Raw genomic sequence first — 11,219 nt, 5'->3', positions numbered from 1 at the left:
AATTACGTAACTTACAGCTCTTTCCAGAGGGACTATGAAGAAGGGGGTTCCCCAAAAGTATAGTTAATTAGACCTTACAACTATGCTGAATATAATGGCTATCGCAAAATTTTGAGCGGATGTCTCTGAGGAAAAACTTGTAGAAGGGGGGGGGGGGCTAGTTAACCTACAGTCTTTTTGGTCACTTAAAAAGGACACTAGAACTTCTTATTTCCGTTTGAATGAATAAAATTCCGCAATTTTATAGATAGGAGCCTGAAACATCTACACTATTTTTCTCTGATATACTGAATCTGATGGTGTGATTTTCCTGAAGATCCCTTGAATTTTTGAGTATTGCCTGTCTTTTTCAAGAATAAGACAAACTTTCTCAGGCTTTTAGCTTTTGATGTATTACATTAAACATAGTAAATTTTACAGATTTGAAAACAGCAAGGAAAACCAATTCTCTTGGTGTATCTATTGTTATTATAATTCCTTTTTTGGTGTTTCGGTTAGTATTGGGCTATGTCGCTCTTTACTTACAGCTCCTTACTACGACCGTTTGATTCTTGTATTTTATTGAGTTTGACTTTTGGCATTGCCTTCTTAGCTTTTATGATGGTTTCACGCCAAAAGCCAATTATTATTCATGATAATATAATTGTTTGATATTACTTAACGAAATATGTTATACCTTGAGCTATATATAACAGCTTAGAAATCATAGAAAGCGCAGTAGCGCTTCCTAAGTAAACATTGATATGCCATTTCCACTACGCCACTTCGTTAAGAAGGAGTTTTCGTAGAAGCATTGTTGTGGGCTCATTCAATTGTAATTATAAAATTTTAGTGCCCATTTTAAGATTCAAAAGTGATTGGTGGGCAACTAGGCCTCCTTTTGCACGCTTTTAGCTGCCCTTCCCCCAAAGACATAAAATCAAAATTTTCAGACAGCCATTTTGCTAAAAAATAGTCAAAAGACCCAGCAACTATGACTCTGGGGCTGGCATGACCCCCTTCCCGCCACCCACCCACACACACACATTCTGGGGCAAGGGCTATAAGCTATGCAATTAACTCATTGTTTACACGCAGGATTTATTATTGAGAAAGGGGGAAATGTTTGATTCTAGATGTGTCCAAAAAGCCCAAGACTATTAAGGTAAAACTTCAGGGAATATTAAGTAGGATGTTGATCTAAACCAAAAGACACTATGTACATCCAGGTTATCAAAATGCTTTATCTGCAATATCTTAGGAACAGATAGGGGCATCAAAACGAAACTTTCAGAGAATGTGGAAACATCTATAAAACGCTATGTGTGTACAGGTTTCCAAAAGAATGTATGTGCAATGTCTCAGGAATTGCTAAGCGTTTTAAGTTGAAAATTTAAGGATCTGCTGAGGAAGGTTTAAAACTAAACCAAAGGTATTTTGTTCATCCATGTGGTGAAAAGGGCGTATCCTGCAATATCTTACGAACCGCTGAAGGTATTAAGGTGAAACTTTTAGGGAGTGATGAAAGGGATATTGAACTAAATCAAAAGATATTAATTGCATCTAGGCCGTCAAAAGGGCGCATATATTGTATCTAAAGAATAGCTAAGGGTATTAGGATGTAGCTTTCATTGTATTTTGAGGTTGTTGAACTAAATCGAAAGATACTAGGTGCATTCATATTTACAAACGGTGTATCTGCAATGTCGCAGAAACAGCTATGGGTAATAAGTATAAATAGTCAAGACATGTTAAGATAAATCAAAGGACAATATGTGATTTCAGGTTGTAAAAACGGCATATCCACAGTATCTCAGGAACGGCTAAAGGTATTAGGTTGAAACTTCTAAGGAATATTACTGAATGAATGTAGTATAAAAGAAATTTTTGGGGAAGAATATTATTTTAAGGTAAATTTACCTTTTAAATATTTAAAATCATGGATCCAGTTGAGGGGAAATTGCCTTCCAGTAGCCTACATAGGGAACAGAAATAAAAAAAAAATATATGGGAACAAATGGTAAGTGTGGGTATTGCGGAAAAGAGGATAATAATTTAGCCCATTTCCTCATGGAGTGCCAGGAGCTTGAAAGTCTTAGGGATGAAATTTGGGGGACCATCAGTTGGTGCTGCTTTCTTATATCCTGAGGTCTTCGAAGCCTGGACCCATATGCAAAATGGCACGATATGTGGAAAAGGCGAGAGAGGCTCAGTCGAGCCTGAGTGAATGAAAATAAGTATTGTTTTATATTGAGTGTGTGTTCTGTGCAGTGTTGTATTATTAAATCATGTTGTGTATGGCCGTAGGGCTCAAATAAACTTTCTTTCTTTCTTTCTTTCTATTAAGGGGAGGTGAAACTAAATCAAAAGATATCATATGTAGCCATAGTGTCAAAAGGGTGTACGTGCAATATTTCCGGTATAGCTAAGGGTATTACGTTAGAAAGGGAATGTTGTTAGAGATCTTCTACTGAATCAAAAGACACTATGTGCATCCAGGTTGTCAAAAGGATATATCTGGAATATCCTGGCGACAGCAGAAGGAATTAAGTTGAAAATTTCAGCGAATGCTGAAGGGGGTGTGAAACTAAATTGAAAGACACTATGTGTTGCCACATTGTCACATTGGTATTGTGTTGAAACTTTCAGGACAAGTTGTTCAGAATCTTGAAGTAAATCTAAAGAGAGTATGAGCATCAATTTTGTTTAAAGAGCATATTTTCAATATCTCGATTACGGCTATGGGTATTAAGTTGAAAGTTTCAGTGCATGTTGAAAGGAACGCTTAATTAAATCAAGAAACACTAATTGCATTCATGTTGTCAAAATGGCGCATCTGCAATATTCCAGGAACAGTTAAGGATATTAAGTTGAAAACCCAAGTGCATGCTGAGACAAATCCAAACACACTATGTACTTCCAGCTTTCAGAATTATTTATGTTTAACATCTTAGGAACTGATGGATACTGAACTAAATCAAAAGACACTGTGTGTATCTAGGTTACCAAGGGTACATTTGTAATATCTCTGGAGCTTCAATGGGTATTAAGTAGAAACTTTCAGGAAACTGTGAAGAGGGTGCTGAATACAATTAAAAGACTGTGTGAATGAAGGTCATAAAAAAGGTGCATTTGCGATGATCAAGTTAACACTAAATTAAAAGACACTAAGTGCATAATAGTTGGCAAAATAGCATATATGCAATAACTCATGAGCAGCTAAGATTATTAAGTAGGAACTTTCAGGTAAAATTGAGAAATATATTGAATTAAATAATAAGACACTATGTACATTCAGATTATTAAAAGGGCATATCTGCAGTATCTTTGATATTGCAATATCACTATGTGTACCCTGGCTGGCAGAAGGGGGTAACTGCAATATTGCAGAAGCGGCTAGAGGTATTAAGCTGGTACTTTCAGGAAATGTTGTAAAACTAAATGAAAAGACAGTATGTGTAGCCGCTTGTCTAAAAAGTGTCTGTGCAATATCTCAAGAGCAGCTAAGGGTATTGCGTTGAAACCTTCAAATTATGTAAATGTCAAACTGAATCAAAAGATACTTAGTGTATTCAGGTTATCAATAGACCATATCTGTGTTATCCCGGGAGTGGCTAATAGTATTAAGCTGAAACTTTTGGGACATGTTGAAGGCGGTGTTGATCTAAACTAAAATTCACTATTTGCATCCCTGTTGTTTAAACTGTGCACCTGCAATATTTCAAAATGCTCTATTGGTATTAACTTAGGATACTAATCTTAGAAACGGATATGGATACTAATGTGAAATTTTCAGGAAATGATGAAAAGGGGTATTTAACTAAATTGTAAGACGCTATTTTTATTTAGGCTGTCTATAGGGCAACCTGCAATACCTTAGGAACTGGAATAGGAATTGGTTGAACCTTTCATGAAATTCTGAAGAGCATAATGAACAAAATCAAAAAAGCCACTATTCGTTTCAAGATTATGGAAAAAAGGTGTATTTGCAATATCTCACGAACAACTTTGGGAATTAATTTGAAAGTTTAAGATTATTCAGGGTAGATTGAACTACATCAAAAGATGTTAAGTTCATCATCATTGTCAAAATGACATATATGTAATAACTTTGGAGCAGCTAGGGGCGTTAGTCCTCCTCTTGTTTATGGTAGTTTGTGTTTTTTTTAAGTTTGACATGCTTATTTATTTTAATTCCTGTTCGTTTAAGTTTCGTATTCGTTTTAAGCTTAAATTTTTATTTGACTTTATTTCTTCTTGTCTTTGGGTTAATGTAGCTTTTAACTTTTCTTTGAAAAACTTCTCTTATTGAAATCTTTTTTTAAATGCCGTATAGATCGAGTTATATGTAAGAGTTGTGTATAAATAGTAGGCTAAATATAACCTATCTGTAATGTTACTATGCAATAAAAATACTTGATCCATTCGTAAGCAATGCGAGACACGTAATTATGACAACATAAGTGACTAAGTTTGTTTTTCTCCAGAATTTTAGGGTGACAATATGTAATAATTTATAACAATTAGGCTACTTATTAATAGTCAAAACATAAATAATATATCACAAGTGTTATATAATAGCATAATACATTAATAATATATTACTAGTATTGTATAATAGCATAACACATTAATAATATATTGACAAAAATTTTACTAGTACCATCTAGCGTTTGTACTTATTTTGGGTTTTTCAAGCATCTAATTACCCTAACATTATTTGTTATTAACGCTAGAAAGCGTGGATGTTTTTCTGTTGATACCAGATTCAGTTTCCTCTTTTATAAGTCATCTATACCCTTAGCCCCTTGTAAAAAAAAGAAGAACTGCTTGTATTCCGTGCGATAAGAGTATGTTACCAAGAAACACAAAAGCCGAAATATGTATTCCTTAATGGTGCTTTTCAGGCCCCCATGCGCATCTAGATTGAACTAAAGACCTTTACTTATCCTGGTGATATATTTCAGATTCTGTCCCACATTTATGGCTATGACACCAACGACATCTATACAATAAGAAGTGGGCGAAAACGGAATGCCGATAAAAGTCTCCGGCGCCAGCTAGTTGTACCCAAAGATTTTTGTACTCCTTTGGCTTTAGAGACAAATGGTACCGTTTTTGATCTTAACAAAATCATTGGCAGAAAGACAACATCTCCCAAACGGGTTATCGATATTTTTGCACGACGCTTTGCTGCTACTGCTGAACCAGCACCGTGTCAGAGATGTGACTGTATGGGAGACAAAGATGGATTTGGAATGATGCAGTGCCAGCGCTGTATTTCTCCCGCAATAGATCGGTTCTTGAAGGTTAGCTATAGAGTTTTCCTAGAATGTTTCAATTAATTTTTTTAATTCAATTTTCAATTTAATTAATTATTTTTTATCAATTAATTAATTCAAATCAGTTACATTATATCTGGCACCATTTCCGAGATGTGACTGTAGGGGAGACAAATATGGATTTAGATTGATGCAGTGCCAGCGCTGTATTTCTCCCGCAATTGATCGGTTCTTGAAGGTTAGCTATAGGATTTCCCTTGAATGTTTCAATTAAACTTTTCAATCCAATTTTCAACTTAATTAATTATTTTTAATCAATTAATTAATCCAAATCAGTTAAATTATATCTGGCACCATTTCAGAGATGTGACTGTATGGGAGACAAAAATGGATTTAGATTGATGCAGTGCCAGCGCTGTATCTCTCCCGCAATTGATCGGTTCTTGAAGGTTAGCTATAGGATTTTCCTTGAATGTTTCAATTAAACTTTTTAATCCAATTTTCAACTTAATTAATTATTTTTAATCAATTAATTAATTCAAATCAGTTAAATTATATCTGGCACCATTTCTGAGATGTGACTGTATGGGAGACAAAAATGGATTTAGATTGATGCAGTGCCAGCGCTGTATTTCTCCTGCAATTGATCGGTTCTTGAAAGTTAGTTATAGGATTTTCCTAGAATGATTCAATTAAACTTTTTAATTTAATTTTCAGTTTAATTAATTATTTTTGTCAATTCATTAATTCAAATAATTGAATCATCTCTGGCACCGTGTTAGAGATTTGACTGTATGGGAGACAAAGATGGACATGGAATGATGCAGTGCTAGCGCTGTATTTCTCCCGCAGTTGATTGGTTCTTGAAGGTTAGTTGTAGGATATTCCTAGAATGTTTCAATTAAACTTTTTAATTCAAATTTCAATTTAATTAATTATTTTTAATCAACTAATCCAAATCAATTAAACTAATCAATTTAGATATATTTGAAATAATTTCAATGATTCAGTAAATTTAATTTTTTAGTAACTTTAATTTAATATTGAATTAAATATTAGAATTTTAGTTTGTCCCATTGAAATGGGGATATCCACAGTAGTTTTTACGGTATTTATACAAAAGCTATGATTTATACCATACTGATCAACATTTGCTTTGGTGCCAAGGTTCTTTTAGATGGTTTCGTACGAATTTCACACCTTAAATTCAACATGTAATCAGGTTGTGCCATACAACACGAACTTTTCGTACACCCTGTGTATAAAACCACCTAAATGTGTTTAATATATATGTAATTATGTAGAATTTGTGCTACGCTTCTTGGCAATTTTAATTCTAAGATTAGACATCCTTATAGAACTCTTGTAAGAGCTAAGGCACTTTCTAAAACCCAGTGAGCAGAAATAAAATCAAATAATCTACCAAGCGTAAAACTACCACGCAATCACCATCAATAAATAAATGAAACCCAACACGAACAGAAATTACAATAAATAATTGAGACATACTTAAACAAAGAGAAATTAACATTAATAGGGTCATTAACCCCCATGCTTTCTCAAGGCCATGCTTTCTCAATTTGCACTTAACTGAAAAAATGCATTTTAAATGTTTTCACTTTTTTTACTTTAATAAATCGAAAACTATAAAGATTTAGGGGATACATATCAGCATATATGTATTTGACTTTGCACAGTCATTTGTAGTTTTTTCAGTAAAATGCAAAATTACGTACTGGGCCTTGAGAAGGTATGTGGGTTGTCATGTTTATTTCTGCTTGTTTTGAGTTTGACTCGGTTATTTACTGTAATTTCTGGACGTTTTTGTGTTTCATTTATTTATTGATAGTGATTGTGTAGTAGTTATACGCTTGGTAGATTACTTGATTTTATTTCTGCTCATTTTTGGTTTAATGGAGTTCTTTACTTTTCTTTGATAAACTTATTTTGTGGAAAACTTTTTTTTAAATAATTTCTGTTCGTTCTTTATTGACATAGTGTTTTTCATGAAAAACATAATATTTTTTATCTTTTCGTTTTTTCTATAAGAATCCATAGTTTGGTTTACTATTTGTAAGTTGGAGAAATGTTTTCACCAATATTTCATCCTGACACAAATAGTATAGTATAATTTAATTTTATACCTGTTCAAATTGACCTGAAATTAAAACTTGATATCATTCACCAAAAATTACATCTATAAACTGTGACAATTTGGGTACACATACACTCTTTTGATGTAGTTAAATTGATTTAGAGCAGAAATAGTAATCGTAATAGCCCTGAAAGTTTAAACTGAGTGCCCTCAGTTTTTCGTGATATTGCTGAGGTGTCTTATTGGCAACCAGCGTACACACAATGCCCTTTGATTTAGTTTTAAAGCATACTGGACAGATTGCATAACTGCGGGGGGGTCGAGAAACCCAATATCCTTAGGGATATAGTTATTGGCCGTCCAATTATGCTGAACAAATGCCTGTGTCGTAATAGTGATTGGGAGTGTTAGGAAAATTATGGGTTAAAGAGGAGGACTGCTTGCCCTCCAATTACTTTTGACTCTGAAAAGGGGCACTAGAACTTTCAGTTTCTGATCGAAGTAACTCCTTTAAAAGTTTCAATAATAGTACTAGCCATGATAGAGCAATGATGCTTGCATATAGTCTTTTCGTTTAATCGAAATTTCCCCTGAACGTTTTCTAGAGAGTTTTACCTTAATGCCCTTAGCCTCATTAGTTCGAGTAACCCTAGACGTAGCATTAAAAGTATATACATAGTGTTGTCTGACCAGTTCAAAATCTGTCGCAACTTACCCTGAAAGGTCTAACTTAATAATGTCAGCCGTTCTTGAGATATTGAGATAATAACCTTTTGGCAATATTGACAATTGACAATATGATATTGAGTTAATACCCTTTTGACAATATGCATGATCATACTTTTCTTTTATTTTCTTTTTTTTAGTTCAACAGCCGCCTAAATATTCCTTGGAAGCTTTGGCTTAATACCCTTAGCTTATGTAGTAGCTATAGTTTTAGTAGCAGTAGTACCAATATGCACATAGCACCATTGGTTTTCCTCAATATCCCCTTCAAACACGATGAAGGTTTCAACTAAATACAATCAACTGTTCCTGAAGTATTGCTGATATTTTCTCTTTACAACCTGTGTGGGCATTGTTTGTTTTGTTTTAGTTCAATACAGTTTCAATATTGCCCAAAATGTTCGCCTTAATACCCTTAGCCTTAGTAGCAGTAGTAGTAGTAGCTGTAGAATTGATAGTAGTAGCTTTAACTTTAGTAGCAATAGTAGCAGTAGTGATAATAGTAGCAGCAGTTGCAGTGATAGTAGTGGAAGTAGTGGTAGGTGTTGAAGCAGTAGCACTATGATGTAACTATTGTCTTTTGGTTTGTTCAACAACAAGGCCTGGAAGTTTCAACTTCACGCATAAACGATGCAGGAAATTCAACTTTCCTGCATCACGCGATACGAACGGAGTGGTGTGATTCAGTTCACCTCCCTCTCCCCTACCCTGTAAATTTCACCTTTCTACCTGTAGGCACAGTTGTAGTAGTAGTCACAGCAGTAGCATTAATACTATTAGTACTAATAGTGCTAGTAGTAGTGTTAACAGTAATAGCACTAGTACTATTTGCAGCAGTAGTTATAACATATTGTGTTTTGGTCAGTTGAACACCCCCCTCATTAATTCCTGGTAGTTTGATACAATTAGCCATCGCTATGACATTGCCGATATGTCCTTTTGATAACTTGTATAATCATATAGTTCTTGAGATTTTCATCTTAATGCTCTTAGCCTTAGAAGTAGTTGAAATACAAGAAGTAGTTGGAGTAATAGTAATAGTAGTAGTAGAACTAGTATATGTAGTGGTAGTAGTATTAGTAGTAGTCTGTACCAATTGCCTTTTGGTCAATTGCTCTTCCCCTTTAAGCATTCTGTGAGAATTCCAACTTGATGCACAATCAATTTTCAAGATACGCTCTTTTGACAATCTGAATGCATATAATATATTTTGATTTAGTTCAAATTCGCCCTCTATATTCTCTCAAATTTTACCTTCATAGATTTATCCTTAATAGTACTAGCATGTTAATTGCAGATGCATCATTTTTGTGTATGAGTTTTACTTACTTATCTTATTTTAGGATTGGCCCTTTTGCTTTCTGGCTCTTGTGATTTCTATTATGGGAGTGTAATTTCTCTTATATTCCTTATTAATTCCTTTTGTTCAGTGCTAATTATCCTTTTTTATCAGTTTTACTTCTTTGTCATATTTTAGGATTGGCCCTCTCGGCCCTTTTACTTTCTGGCCCTTATGATTTCTATTATGAGTTCATTTAGTTAAGTGCAAATTATCATTTTTGTTTTGGGTTTTACTTCTTTGTCTTATTTTAGGATTGGAATGCTGCTATTTATGAAAGTGGCCCAGACACTATATCTGCTGAAGAAATTGAATTAAAAATCAAGCCAGAAGACCCAAAACTCTATGGGAACAAATAGATATCTTAAGATACTTATAATAATATATTTTATTAGGAGTACATTAACAGAAGTTTGGGAATAAATCGATATTTTTTGTAGCTTTGGCTCGTTTTTCAATTTCTTCTTTTTCTATAGATGTGGAAAATAACCTAATCAGCCTTTTTCAGCTTAAAAACGATCTTGGAAATACAAAAAAAGAAAACTTCCCACCGTTTGAAAAAAAATTGCATCATGGCGAAACAGAATTCCCAATGAACTCTTTACCGTCCTCTAAAATGAGGAGCATAAAAGATAATAAACACTGCTACTACTACTAGCAACTCACAGTAGTACCAAGCCAATTGGTGCCAAAACAGCTGTGCAAACTCCTTCTCTACCCCAATACATTCAAAGCTTGCTCTTTGCCCCCTCTCAAGAAATTTAAATTTCCTTTAATTCCTCTTGTTACCACTTCTTCCAAACTTGTCTGATGACTACCTGCTTTTTGTTTGGTCTCAGTCCAAAATCATAATATTCAGTAATCTGTCGAATGAAACACGGCTTAGAAAATATCATTTTTTTTTTTTCATTATAGCCGCAGTATCATCGGAACGAATATGATTCCATTTCATACTCATTATAGCTAGTGTTGGGCGAAAATTTGATTAAACGATATATCGATATTCTTACTTTCGATATTCGATATTTCTTATAATTTTTTTATGCTCAGATTAACTTTAGGGTATGGCAAAGTTCAATAACAAAGCAATTCAATAACGAAAAGAGTATTTTGCACAATTTGTTTTCTGAATTTTGAATAAAGTACGGAGAAACTTAAGTTACATGAACAAATATTACAAAAACCCTGATTTGGAATTGCTCAGGCTGAGGGTATTTTGCGGGGAGGGTTGGTAAAGAACATAAAAAAAGGCATCGAGTGGTATGTTCACTTTATTTGTAAGTCAATAATATGAACTGCAAAAAATTTACCGACAAGCTGCTGCGTTACAAGGAAGCACTACCGAAATACCATCATAACCAAGATTTATTCTGACCACTGATACGCAATAAAAGCATAACAAATCAGGTATGAACGGTATATATAGAGTATAAATAGTAGGTATGAATGGTATATAGAGTATAATATTAAATTATACTCTATATATGTACAATATATAATACAATATATACAATATAAGATATAATATATATTATATTCTTAGAATAAAATATTAGTCAATTCCACAAAAATGAGGTACTGGATTCTTGTAAATATTGTGCAGCTTGTGCAGATGTAAATAATGTCTGTTTGTGACTCATTATGAAACTTTTACTAAATCTTTTCTTCCTTCAAAAGTGTACGTCGACGGAGTTATGACAAAAATGCCCATGTAATTTTCCCATATGAGATACGACAAAACCGCTCTTAACAAAACGGCAAAATGTCAGATACGATAAACGAGAAATCTAAAATTGAG

The 11,219-nt window shown here is 33.7% G+C and overlaps 1 long non-coding RNA gene across 1 annotated transcript; it reads left to right on the top strand.

The window, feature by feature from the left end:
• Nucleotides 1-4,754: 4,754 nt before the first annotated feature.
• On the top strand, nucleotides 4,755-9,860 carry LOC136043398 (uncharacterized). Its single transcript, XR_010621605.1, has 2 exons — nucleotides 4,755-5,288; nucleotides 9,676-9,860. It is a non-coding gene; the product is annotated as an uncharacterized LOC136043398 (long non-coding RNA).
• The last annotated feature ends 1,359 nt before the right edge of the window (nucleotides 9,861-11,219 follow it).

The sequence above is a fragment of the Artemia franciscana genome, unplaced genomic scaffold, assembly GCF_032884065.1.
Source record: "Artemia franciscana unplaced genomic scaffold, ASM3288406v1 Scaffold_5628, whole genome shotgun sequence".
Classification (NCBI taxonomy): Eukaryota; Metazoa; Arthropoda; class Branchiopoda; order Anostraca; family Artemiidae; genus Artemia; species Artemia franciscana.
This window is presented reverse-complemented; position numbering and strand designations above follow the sequence as displayed.